The 13,562-nt window shown below is 33.8% G+C and overlaps 1 pseudogene; it reads left to right on the top strand.

Moving 5' to 3' along the window:
* The first annotated feature begins 4,531 nt into the window (after positions 1-4,531).
* On the top strand, positions 4,532-7,172 carry LOC124899576 (annotated as a pseudogene).
* The last annotated feature ends 6,390 nt before the right edge of the window (positions 7,173-13,562 follow it).

Below are 13,562 nucleotides of genomic sequence, written 5' to 3'. Positions count from 1 at the left end.
GTATTGCTGTTTAGTGAGATCCTAAACGGACACAGTTGCATGGCGCATCTATGCTGGCAGTTGTCATAGGGAAGATCTATATTGTCCAGAGCTATGTTGTCCATTTTTACACTGCAAAGTAAAGAAACTAGATTAACAACAATCACAATGCCAAACAACAACATCAATGCGATTACCAACATCAATGCGATTATGAACGAGTAAGAAATGGATTAACAATAATCGCAATGCCACAACAAATCTCTAACAACACAGAAGGGTCACAAATAAGTAACAATAATGCAAAAACGAATAAGAAAAAATTCGTGACAATGTGATTACGAACAAGTAAGAAACTGTATTAACAACAATCACAACGCCGCGAATCATCTGAATTCGAGATCACACTTCAATGCGAAACTAGATTAACAACAATCGCAACAAGTAACAACAATGCGATTATGGATAAGTAAAAAACTAGATTAACAACCATCGCAACACCGCGAATCATCTGAATTCAGGATTACTTCAATACGAAATTAGATTAACAACAATCGCAATAACTAACAACAATGCGATTATGAACAAGTAAGAAACTGGATTAACAACAATCGCAACAAGTAAGCCATGCGATTACGAACGAGTAACAACAATCGCAATAAGTAACAACAATGCGATTATGAACAAGTAAGAAACTGGATTAACAACAATCGCAACAAGTAAGACATGCGATTACGAACGAGTAAGGAACGAGTAAGCAATCCAATGCCAAACTTAGCTAGGAACTAGTAACAGAATGCAAAACTCAGCAAAACTCAATTATGAACCACTAACAACACACAACACACAAGGCTACAAACAATTAACAATAATGCAAAAACGAACAAGTAAAAAATTCAGAAAATGAATAAGTAAAAAATTCAGGACAATGCGATTACAAACAAGTAAAAATTGGATTAACAACCATCACAACGCCAAATTGGATTAACAACCATCACAACGCCGCGAATCACCTGAATTCGCGATTCACAATTCAAACAACAGAAATCTAAACTAGATTAATAACAATCGCAACAAGTAACAACAATGCCATTACAAACGTGTAAGAAACTAGATTAACAACAATCACAACAAGTAAAATATTCGGGACAATGCGACTACGAACAAGTAAGAAACTAGATTAACAACAATCGCAACGAACTAGTAACTCAATTACAAACCAGTTTAGCTGAATCGCCTTTCCGGTTGAGAGTCCCGGCGCTTTTCCGCGGTGTTGAAGTCCTTTGGCGGGTGACTTTTAAATTAGAAGAAAAACATCATTTTCTTTTTTTTATTTTTTTCTCTCTTTAGTTTTAGTTATATCGGGTTTGGCATTTTCTTTTTCATGTTTTAATTTTTTACTGTTAACTTTGTGTCCATTATATAAAAATCACTTTTCTTTCATTCATTACACAAAAGTCATTTTACTTTGCTACGGTCATCACAAAAGTCAATATGATCAGATTTTACAATACTCCCACCTGAAAAATGACATGGCGACATTAATCAATTCTTAATTTTAATTTAAGAGAATATAATATATTATCCATATCTTGACCCTTTTTATATGTGTCTAACTCAATTTTTCTTATCAATTATATAACGAAAGAATACCAATTTATTAATAAATTAGACTACCAGTTGAAGACTATTTTCATTAAAAGAATTTGGTTGATATTTTTATGAAATATTTTAAAATATTGCATTCATCTGTCATAAGATGCATTGAAAAAGAGTAATAATAAACAAGATAAACTATTCAAAACACATAAAATAGAAATACATATATAATATTATTTTTTAAAGATTATTTTAATTCTTTGAAAATAAATCAACATGCTAAATATAGTTTAAAATAAAACCTTTTTAATTTTGCCATCAAATAAGCATTGTCAAAATTTGTACAAATAATATTATTGACAGTTATGTTAATAAAAGTCATAAAATATTAGTAATTTAATAGATAAAATAAATTATTAAACATTTATTTTTTATATTTATCAATTGAATTAATTAAAAAACATGTAATTTATCAAAAAAATGAATATTATAATGAAAACTTCTAAGAGAACTAATTGACTACTCAAACAATTAAAAGCACAAAGACAAACTCAATAAATAGAGTAATTTATTATATAATTATGATATACCGAATGCAAAGGCGCAAGTGGTAAAAAATATAATAATTTTATCAACCACATGTCACAGCTTTAGAAAGAGAAAAACAATTTTATCATTAGCATGTCACAATTTTAGTGGAACAAAAGTAATTTTATCAACTACATGTCACAATTTTAGATGAGAAAAGTAATTTAACATCATATTTCACAATTTTAGAGGATTTTTAAAAATTTAAAATTGTCATAATCATATCAACTACATGTCATAATTTAGAAAGATAATTTTACCAACACATATCTCAATTTTAGAGTATTTTGAAAAAAAATTAAAACTATCATAGTGTCATTGAGGACTACCAAATTTTGGTATGTAGTATAATTTTAGTTTCATAAATATATCAACTAATTTTTTTATTTATGAAAATAGTCTTTACTAGATAGTCTAATCTATTAAGAAATCAGTATTCTTTCGTTATATAATCCTTAAAGAAAAATTGAGTTAGACACATCTTTATCTATATCTATATTTATAATCTATAACTATAATCTATATCTATAATCTATATCTATAATTTATATCTATAATATATTAAAAGTGTAGAGACCCTTAAAAAAGTGATTTAAACTTTTTGTCCTTCATTGAAAGACTCTTCTTTAGACAAAACTGTCTTTTCACTATTTTTTTAATTTATTATTTAATTATTTTTTTTATTATATTAACTAGACTTCCTAAAATATAGGACTCCTAAAATATATGGTAGGAGAATTATTTAATATTTCTTTCTACTAGACTTCCTAAAATATATGGGACTCCTAAAATATGATAGGAGAATTATTTAATATTTTTCTTTCTACTAGACTTTCTAAAATATATGAGACTCCTAAAATATGTCGTAGGAGAATTAATTAATATTTTTCTTTCTACTGTTCAATTAGAAAAATATTTCTAAAATAGGACTCTATTAAGAAAATATTGAGATGTACGTTAAACTAGAGAACAATTCCGGTTTACGAGAATATTATTGTTGCTCATCTAACTTGATTCAATTGCATGTCTAGATTAGTGGATGCTTGATTTTCTAATCCTCAACTTCTTCATTGTGTTTGATAGCATAATAGAATTCTATAGGGTCAAAATTTTCGCTTAGACAAGAATTAGTTGGATCAAAATCGAAGCTTTGTGATCACTATTATATTTTTTTTTTATAGTTTACAAGTCGTAGATGAATGTCAGTTGGCTTTGAAGAATTTCTTGTGTAAAGGTCAGGTTTAATTGTATTGTTTTGATATCTTTATTATCTTATTGTTTTATTTTAATTTAAGGATGCTAGATGAATGTGAGTCAGCTTTGAATTCATTTTTAGTTAAATGTTAGGTTTAATTGTATTATCGTAATATCTCTATTAGTTTGTTATTTTGCGGCAGTTTACAGTTCGTAGATGAATCTCGATCGGCTTTGAGAAATTTTTGTGTGTAAAATTTAAGTTTAATTATATTATTTTGATATCACTTTTACTGTATTATTTTGTTGCAGTTTACAGGTGATAGATAAATGTTAGTCGGCTTTGAGGAATTTTTTTATGTAAAGGTTAGGTTTAGTTGTATTATTTTGATATCTCTATTATCGTATTATTTTGTTATTATTTACAGGTGGTAGATGAGTGTCAGACGATTTTGAGAAAATTGTTGTGTGTAAAGATTAGATTTAATTATATTATTTTGATGTCTCTATCATTGTATTGTTTTGTTGCAATTTACAGACGGTAGATGGATGTCGATCGACTTTTAAAAATATTTTTGGTAAATATTAGGTTTAATAAATAAATTCTCCATCTTTACATACTCAAAAGATATTAAATTTAATTATTATATTCATCTTTATTATTTAAAAGTTTAATATTTGAACTCATTAAAGTGAGTTACACGCACCTCCTAACTAGTATATAAAAAGGATCAAAATATGGTTATAATATATATATACTCTCTTAAATTAAAATTAAGAACTAATTAAAGTTGACAAATCATTTTTTCAGTGAAAAACCCAGTCATAGTGGCTTTTTCTATGGGTTGGATCATATGTTATTTGCTATGTTTAGGTGATGGCTCCTTGTTGTTTGATGTTACGGTTACTTTTGCATATATGCTTCACTCAGCTTTGCTATTAGTTGTATACTATACCCTCCCATGACTGAAAGTCAATGTTTTATTACATTGACAGTTTAAACTTCACGGGGTTGAAGAGAGGCTGATCCCCAATCCAGTTGAGTAGGATATTGTGCATGAGCCATTTAATTATCCCGATGAAAGCAATTGATAGCAATTCTTGTTAAAACATATAATGCGGTATGTGGGTGTATAACTGATCAATTTTGGCTTTCATTGGGAGGAAAGGAATGACACGAGGTAGCAGCAAAAGGGCAAAGATCCAATGGAGCAATCTCTATACATTTGGTTGCTGTCGTCCAAGAACTGATGAGGAAGAGGGTCCCCATCAGCTAGGTACTGGTTTTCCAAGAGTAGTCCATTGCAACCACTCCCATCTCCATGAAAAGAAACCTTTTAAGTACCTCACAAAATACATATCTACAACAAAGTATAAATTTATCACATTCGTGTTGGACGCATTGTGAAGGTGGAAAAGGACCAATTCTTTCTGCTGACTCGCTTCTTTTATCATCGAGTTATCAAGATGGAATCTGTTATGTGGAAACTATGAACTTGGATCGAGAGAAACTTGAAGGTAAAAAGAGCTTTGGAGGTTACCCTACCATTGGATAATAATGAGGCTTTCAAGGAATTCAGGGCTACCATAAAATGTGAAGATCCCAATCTTAACCTTTACCCTTTTGTGGGCAACCTTAAATATGATCATCAAATTTATCCTCTTGATCCTACTCAAATTCTCCTCGGGGATTCAAAGCTCAGGAATATGACATATATATATATATATATATATATATATATGGAGTTGTTATATTCACAGGTCATGAAAGCAAAGTTATGCAAAATTCTACAGAATCTCCTTCAAAAAGGAGTAAGATCAAACCTTCAAATGGACAAGATAGTGTTACATCCTCTTCACCCTCCTAGTCATGATATCATTTATCAGTTGCATCGGTTTTGCCGTAAATACAAGATTGGACATGTCACACTGGTGGTATATGCAGCCTATGGTCAAGAACATCAGTACAACTAATCCAAACAGGCCCGAGTTGTAAGTCATTTTCCATCTAATTAAGAGGCGAACTCAGGATTTGAGCTTGGTGGGTGCACCTTTATATTTAAATAAAATAATTAATAGTGTCAAAGTTTGACATACAGTTCTTTGAAAATCTAATATTATTGAATATCATTAATTTCGTTTAATACGACAAAAGTGTGCTATTCACTGTACTTTAATTCGATGCACCATTATATTTTCAACAATAATAGAATGTTTTTGGAAAATAGAAAATCCGAGAGATTTGTTTGCTAGATGGTTGCTACAAGAAAACGTTAGAATTAAGCCTATTTCAAACATTAAATTGCTAATTTTTATACAAAAATAAGTCGATGATTAAAAGATAAAAATAAAATAAACATTTTATAGTATAAGATAGGGAGAATCTAACTTTTAAAGTTTGAAGGTAGCTTGTATTTTTGGAATAAAATTAAAATACATAAATATTGTGTGTCTCTCTCTATATAGATACTCCCTCCGTCCCATTTTACTCACCCCAATTTGATATTGCACATTGATTAGAAAAATAATTAATAACATGACTACTTTACCATATACCACTATTACCCTTATTAAATGATGTTTATATTTTAATTTAGAAAAAAAACAATTGATACTAAGAGTAAAAAAAAGGAAAAAGAAAATTATCTTGTCTTGATGAAAAATGACAAGTAAAATGAGAAATCAAATTAGAAAATTTGAGACGAGTAAAATAGGACGGATGAATAATAGATGGAAAATTTAAAATATAATGTTGTCGGAAAGGGGAAAACAGCAATAATGTTGCATCAATGAGCATCCAAAGGAGATTTTTGACAACAACTTTAACCATCTCACCAACCGAGTCTATTATCTTACAGGATGCACAACATATATTTATATAAATTTCCGGATATATATACAAATTTCCTGATATATATATAGCTATACACACTATATATACAGTATACAGTGTTTTTCTCGAGGCTAGCGGGTGCACGTGCACCCCCTAGTCTCAATGTAGGTCCACCTCTGATCTGATCACTGCACTAATATTATATGGCTATTTGATTCCTATCTCCCTCTATGTTTCTGTTGAAGTAGTGAAGGTCCTACAAGCATTGTTCATAAACCAGGATATTAATATGTATGATGAAGAGGCAGGAACTCCGCACGAACATCAAACTTAAATGAGGAGTTGGGGCAGTTGATACCATCCTCTCGGATAAAACTGTCACTTTGACATGCAATCAAATGGACATCCTAAAATGCTCCATTTCTGGTAGTGCATATGGGACACGAGCCACTGATGTAGAACTTGCAGTTGCACAGCAGATGTTAGAGGACCTTGATGGGCAAGATCGTGACATTTCACACGGAGGGTCATCAGAAATTGAACTACAAAGGGCTGTCACGTCTAAAGATGAGGCCAGGCCTGCAATACAAAAGGTTCAGCTTTGAGGATACCCGACTTATGAAGGGAATTGGATGCAGGAACCAAATGCAGATATCATTATGCTATTCTTTAGGATACTTTCACTTTGTCATACTGCTATTCCTGAGTTAAATAAGGATACTGGCAGCGACAATGTTGAAGCAGAGTCTCCTGATGAAGCAGCACTTCTAGTCGCAGCTATAAAATTTTGTCTAAATCTTTTCCTAAAGTATAATATCTACGCTATTCCACAAGATCTATTTCTGTTAGGGCCCAAGAATGAAAAAATAACCACAGGCTTATTTAGCTTAGCAAGTCCATCTGGCAAGCAGTACCCGATCCCACTTCTATATTTTACATTTTAGTTTTATTACAAAGTTGTAAATATGTGATTAGATATTTTCCATATAGCTGGTAAGAAAAGGGACAACTGGAAGAGAAGGAAGTTTCTCGATGAATTCAGTCTTCATCTTTTCTCTCTCTATGTTCAAAGAGTTTTCCTGCACAATTCTCAAGCGATCTTCATATTCACAAGTCTAACATGGTATCAGAGCCCAGCAAACAATTCCTCTCCTTCTCAGCTTTCTTCTGATGGTACCCTTGCTCATGGTTTCAGAGGTTTTGGATTTTCCGTGTTGGTTTGAAGATTTTGGCCTTCTCCGGTCATTTTGTTCAATCTTACGAAGTCCTTTCTGGTAAATTCATTCCCTTCTCTAAGATCTCAGCCTTGGATGTCAATTTTGATAAGCAACGTTTTGAGGATCTCGTTGTGGTTGTCAATAGCTCTACGATTCACGTTGATCTGGGCTATCTTGTAGTTTTTATTGTGTTTTGAGCCATATTTCGGTATTATTGTGGTGATTTTAATTGTACTGTGGTTATCATATTTCGGCATTATTGTGGTATTTTAGCTATATTGTGGTGATTTGAGCTGTGTTGTGGTGACTTTAGCTGTATTGTGGTGATTTAGGTTGTATTGCAGTAGTATTTTGACTGTATACCCTAGTGTAAGTCGTAGAAAATGAGTTCAAAAATGACTCAAGGTTTTACACTTTTTTTTCACTCAAAACCTCTCATCCCTTCTACGTTCACCATTCGGATAGTACCGGTAGCCAAATAGTGGTTGTTCCCTTCTCTGGTTTTGGTTTCACTATCCGTAGATATAGCATAATGACTTCACTATCAGCTAAAAATAAGCCGAGTATTCTAGATAGCAGGACACCTGCTCCCACTAGTGAATCACCATATTTCTCCTATTGACAATGGTGTAATGACATGGTAAAAGCATGGATACTTAATTCTGTATCAAGAGACATAACAATAAGTGTCATATCTCTCAGAACTGCCAAGGAAATATGGGAGGATCTGAATGTCAGGTTTGGACAATCAAATAGTTCAAGATACATTCAGATCCAAAAGAAAATCCATTCCACCACTCAAGGGTTTTCTAGCATTGCCTCTTATTACACTAGATTTAGAAGTCTTTGGGATGAACTCAATTCTTCTTATGTTGGTCCCAACTGTACTTGTGGAACCTTGTCTAAATTCATAAAGGACTAATAAATTTTTCAATTTCTAAATGGGTTGAATGATTCTTTCTCCACACCCAAGAGTAGTATTTTAATGATGTCTCCCCTTCCTTCGGTCAACAAGGTATATTCTTTGTTATTACAAGATGAAAGTTAGAAAGAGAATCTCTCCTCTACTGCTACATTTTCTGGAGACTCAGATGCCTGCCTAACCTCATCATGCCCTAATACCAATAGAACCTATTACCAATCAAAACTCTCCGGTAAGAGCAATAGAGGCTATTCTCTAGTAAGTGCATATCCTCAGAACAATAGAGGCTACTCTCAAAGGATCAATTTTGATTCCAAGAAGCCTCAGTTTCCATCACTAGCTAATACTGCATCATTATTTTGCACTTATTGTAAGAAACCTGTACATGCAATGGACAAATGCTATAGGCTCATTGGTTTTCCCTCAGATTTCAAGTTCACAAAGATCAAGAAAACTATTTTATGTGTCCAAACTGATGCTAATTTGCCTGATTCTCCATCCCTGCACAGTCCTTCCACTGCCACTACTGATAAGTATTCACATGGGTTCAGCAAAGAGCAGTATCAATATTTGCAAACTCTTTTTCACCAGTAATGTCCAGTAGCTTCCTCTTGTAGCAGTGTTTTTCCAAATTCAGAAGAGTTTTCTTCAGATTCCACTGGTTTTACACACTTTGCAAGTTTTTTCACTGTTTATGCTGCTAGTTTTTTGAATCCTCATGCATATGACTCTGCTTCAGTCAGTTTACATCCATGGATCTTAGACTCTGGAGCCACAAATCACATGAAACCTCACAAACATCTTCTACACAATATTTCCCCTCTCCCTAGACCTTTCTTAGTTACTCTTCCCAATGGATACAAAGTAAAAGTTTTTTCCACTAGTTCCTTGACTTTAAGACCTGATATCACACTTTATTATTTCCTTCTAGTCCCCTTTTTTCAATTCAATTTAATTTCTATTCACAATCTTATATCTCAATTAAATTGTAATGCTTTACTTACCAAGTCTCATTGCTATTTACAGGGCCCTTCACTGAAGAGGCCTCTGATAATTGGTAAGGCTGCAGGCAGGCTCTATTATCTACATCCGAATGATGAACTTTTCTCCCCTGCTTCTACAAAAACATCACTTACTACTATTCCACAGTCATCAGATTCCACTACTACTACTTGCTTACATTCCCCTTCTAGTACTAACATTCCTTGTAATATTTTTTGTAATGTTCTTCCTATGTGTAATCTCAGTTCTGACATAAGTAAAATAGATTTGTTTTGGCATCAGAGAATGGGGCATATGCCTTTTCACAAAATGCATTCTATTCCTTATTTGTCTGATAAAGTATCTCATAAACAATCTTTTATTTGCAACATTTGTCCCATGACCACACAACAAAGATTTTCCTTTCCTAATTTTGTCATTCATTCTACTGTTCCATTCCAACTTGTTCACATTGACATCTGGGTCCCTTACAACACTCAAACATATAATGGATTTAGATATTTTCTTACTCTTGTGGATGATTTCACCAAAATAACTTGGAATCGTCTTTTTTCTTGTAAAAGCAATGCTTTTCCTATCCTTAAGGCTTTTACTGCCATGGTACATACTCAATTTCATTCTTCTGTTCAGACTTTCAGGTCTGACAATGCTTTTGAATTGGGTAGTAGTGCTACTGTTTCATCCTTTTTTGCTGAACATGAAATTATTCATCAAACCACTATCCCTCACACTCTTCAATAGAATGGAGTTATGGAAAGAAAACACAAACATCTTCTAAAAGTGTCTAGAGCCCTTCTTTTCCAATCAAATCTCCCTTTAAAATACTGGGGTGATTGTGTACTAACTGCAACCTATTTAATTAACAGAATTCCCTCAAGTTTTTTGGTGAATATATCACCTTATGAAAAATTACATGGTTCACCCCCTTTTTATGATCATCTTAGGTCATTTTGTTGTCTTTGTTTTTATTCATCTTCTAAAGTTGGTAGAGACAAGTTTCAATCTAGGTCTATTTCATGTATTTTTCTTGGTTGTTGTTGTGGCAATAAAGGATATAAACTACTTTACCTTTCTAATTTCTCTATCTTTTTCTCTAGAGATGTGATTTTCCACGAACATATTTTCCCATATAAACCTTTCTCTCCTTCCCTTTCTCCCCTCCTGATCCTATTTTTGTTGACCTTCCTTCTTCTTTTTCTATCGCTACCCTTACTCCTCTTTCCTCCTCTTCTTCTACACTTGTTCCTTCTGCTCCCCCTGTGACCACAAGAAAACTTCCAGGATTACCACTTCTCCTGCTTACCTTTCTGATTTCATTTGTTCCTCAGCTTCTTCCTCTTCTAAGATCCCTGTTATAGTCCCCCAGTTGCAAGAACCTTAACACTACCAGCAGGCAGTTACTGATCATGCTTGACAAGAGGCCATGCTAAAGGAATTCAATGCATTTGCTGCCAACTATACTTGGGACATTGTTCCCTTTCCTCCTCACAAGAAAGCTACCCCTTGTAAATGGGTCTGCAAGATCAAATACAAGGCTGATGGTTCTGTAGAAAGGTACAAAGCTCGGTTGGCTATTAGAGGTGATACTCAAAAGGAGGGGATTGACTTCAATGAGACTTTTTCTCCAGTTGTTAAATTTACCACTGTCAAATGCTTATTATCCCTTGCTGTTAAGAGGGGCTAGACTATTTTTCAGCTGGATTTTAACAATGCTTTCCTCCATGGTGATCTCCATGAGGAGGTTTATATGAAAATCCCTCTTGGTCTTGAAGTCACTGTCCCTTCTTCCTCGTTTTCTCCTCTGGTTTGTAGGTTGAGAAAGTCACTTTATGGGCTTAGACAAGCTTATAGACAATGGTTTTCAAAATTTTCTGAAGCTTTGTTATCCAAAGGCTACATTTCTAGTAAGAGCGATTATTCACTCTTCACCAAACATGTTTTTGGTTCTATTGTGATTCTAGTGGTGTATGTGGATAACATATTATTGGTTGGTGATAATCTTCATGAAATGAATTCTCTTAAATCCTTCTTGGATTGTCAGTTCTAAATTAAGGACTTGGGTACTTTCCATTATTTTTTGGGTTTTGAAGTATCTTCTTATTCCCAGGGATTTCTCAGTAATCAACACAGGTTTACATCTGACCTTCTAGATGAGTTTAATGCTGGTCATTTCTCTCCTGTACTTACTCCTTTGGATGCATCGATCAAACTCACCATTGATATGGGTGACCCGCTTCCTGATCCTAGTCATTACAGGCGTCTAATTGGCAAGCTTAATTTCTTGCAACATACTCACCCTGACATTGCATTTGTTGTCCAACACTTGAGTCAGTTTTTGCAAAATCCACAGTCTCTTCATATGCTTGCTGGGTTACACGCTCTTCATTATCTCCTTAATGCACCTGCACAAGGCATTCTCCTCTCTAAGGCTGATAATTTTTCTCTATGTGCTTACTCTAATTCTGACTGGGCCAGTTGTGCCACCTCAAGGAAATCTATTTATGACTTTTTTATCACCCTTGGGGGTTGTCCCATTTCTTGGAAAAGCAAAAATAGCCTACTATTTCACTTTCATCTACGGAGGCTGAATATCGAGCACTTCGAAAAGTTGTTGCTAAAATCTCTTGGTTGGTTTGAATTCTCAGTGATATTGGCTTACCTATTACTTATCCTGTTCCTCTTTATTGAGACAATCAAGCTGCACTCCACATTGCCAAGAACTCGGTGTTTTATGAGCGCACGAAGCACATTGACGTGGACTATCATTATGTATGCAATTGTCTCTCTGCAGGTCTCATCTCTTTACATTACATTCATTCATCTAACAACTTGTAGACATCATGACGAAGCCTCTTCCTGGTCAGCTCCATCACCATTTCCTTTGCAAGCTTGGTGTTTGTTCACCTCAGGCTTAAGGGGGGTGTTAGGGCCCAAGAATGAAAAAATAACCACAGGCCTATTTAGCCTAGCAAGCCCATCTAGCAAGCAGTACCCAAGCCCACTTCTGTATTTTACATTGTAGTTTTATTTCCAAAGTTGTAAATATGTGGTTAGATATTTTTCCATATAACTGGTAAGAAAAGGAACAACTAGCAGAGAAGGAAGTTTCTCGATGAATTCAATCTTTATCTTTTCTCTCTCTATGTTCAAAGAGTTTTCCTACACAATTCTCAAGTGATCTTCATATTCACAAGTCTAACAATTTCAAATGCCCATTTGTAACCCCTTTGATTACCCGAATGGATTTGCATTAATATATATTGGGTGTTTGATTTAAATGAAAGTATTTTGAACTTCTCTTTTGTTGGTTGTGTTTATTTCCATTATATTAATCCTTATATTTGTTTTCTTTGCATGAAAAGCTCCCCGAGTTCAATTGGACTCCCTTACCTTTGCATTCATGTGATCAAGTCCCATCTTTTCTAAGTCGAACCCCATGCCAAAATGGACTAGTATAGAAGATGAAGAGATGATATATGGGATATACAATGGGTATACGACAGGAAAAAGTGGGTCCACACAATATACATGGGATATACAGGTTATGGAGCCTAATATGCGGGTTTTTATACACTAGTATACGATTAATATGCAAAGAATGCAGACAAACAGAGGCTGATATATAGTCAGTATACATCTGATATCCACAGATGAAAATGGACCAAAGTCCATAAAAAAGTTTCAGGTTGTTGTCAATAGCCAGAAGAAGAAGAAGACGGTATTTGTTTGAATAATGTGACGTACTAAGTCACATAGTAATGTCCTCACTAGCCTACCAACAAAGAAAGAAGCAACTCAATGCAAATTAGTTTGCAGACGCTGCTGTTCTCTAATCTCCTCTGATAACTTCGTTACTGCCTCTAAAATTCATCATCACCATCACGATAATGATAAAACTCAGCTTCCTTTTACTCTTCTCTTTATGCCTGAACCAAATAGTTTAGAATATGTATAGTTTTTGCATGCAAAGGGTTTATCAAGAAGTACTGTGGATTTAGGGTTTATCTATGCAGGTATTTTCTCAGTTAGTTTGACTGCATCCAGTGGTAACTTAATTTTGTTAAGATATTCTCGAAATTGGTGGCCTACCATACATTATATTATATGTAATATAGTTACTCGACAGTGGATTGCTCTTCCTGAAACTATAGGAAAGGGGGGAATCACTCATGAGAGCATTGGCTTCTTGACATATTGTAGAAGATGGCCAAAACAACTCGAAGAAAAA

Source organism: Capsicum annuum, chromosome 6 (genome assembly GCF_002878395.1).
Source record: "Capsicum annuum cultivar UCD-10X-F1 chromosome 6, UCD10Xv1.1, whole genome shotgun sequence".
In the NCBI taxonomy this organism is placed as follows: domain Eukaryota; kingdom Viridiplantae; phylum Streptophyta; class Magnoliopsida; order Solanales; family Solanaceae; genus Capsicum; species Capsicum annuum.
This window is presented reverse-complemented; position numbering and strand designations above follow the sequence as displayed.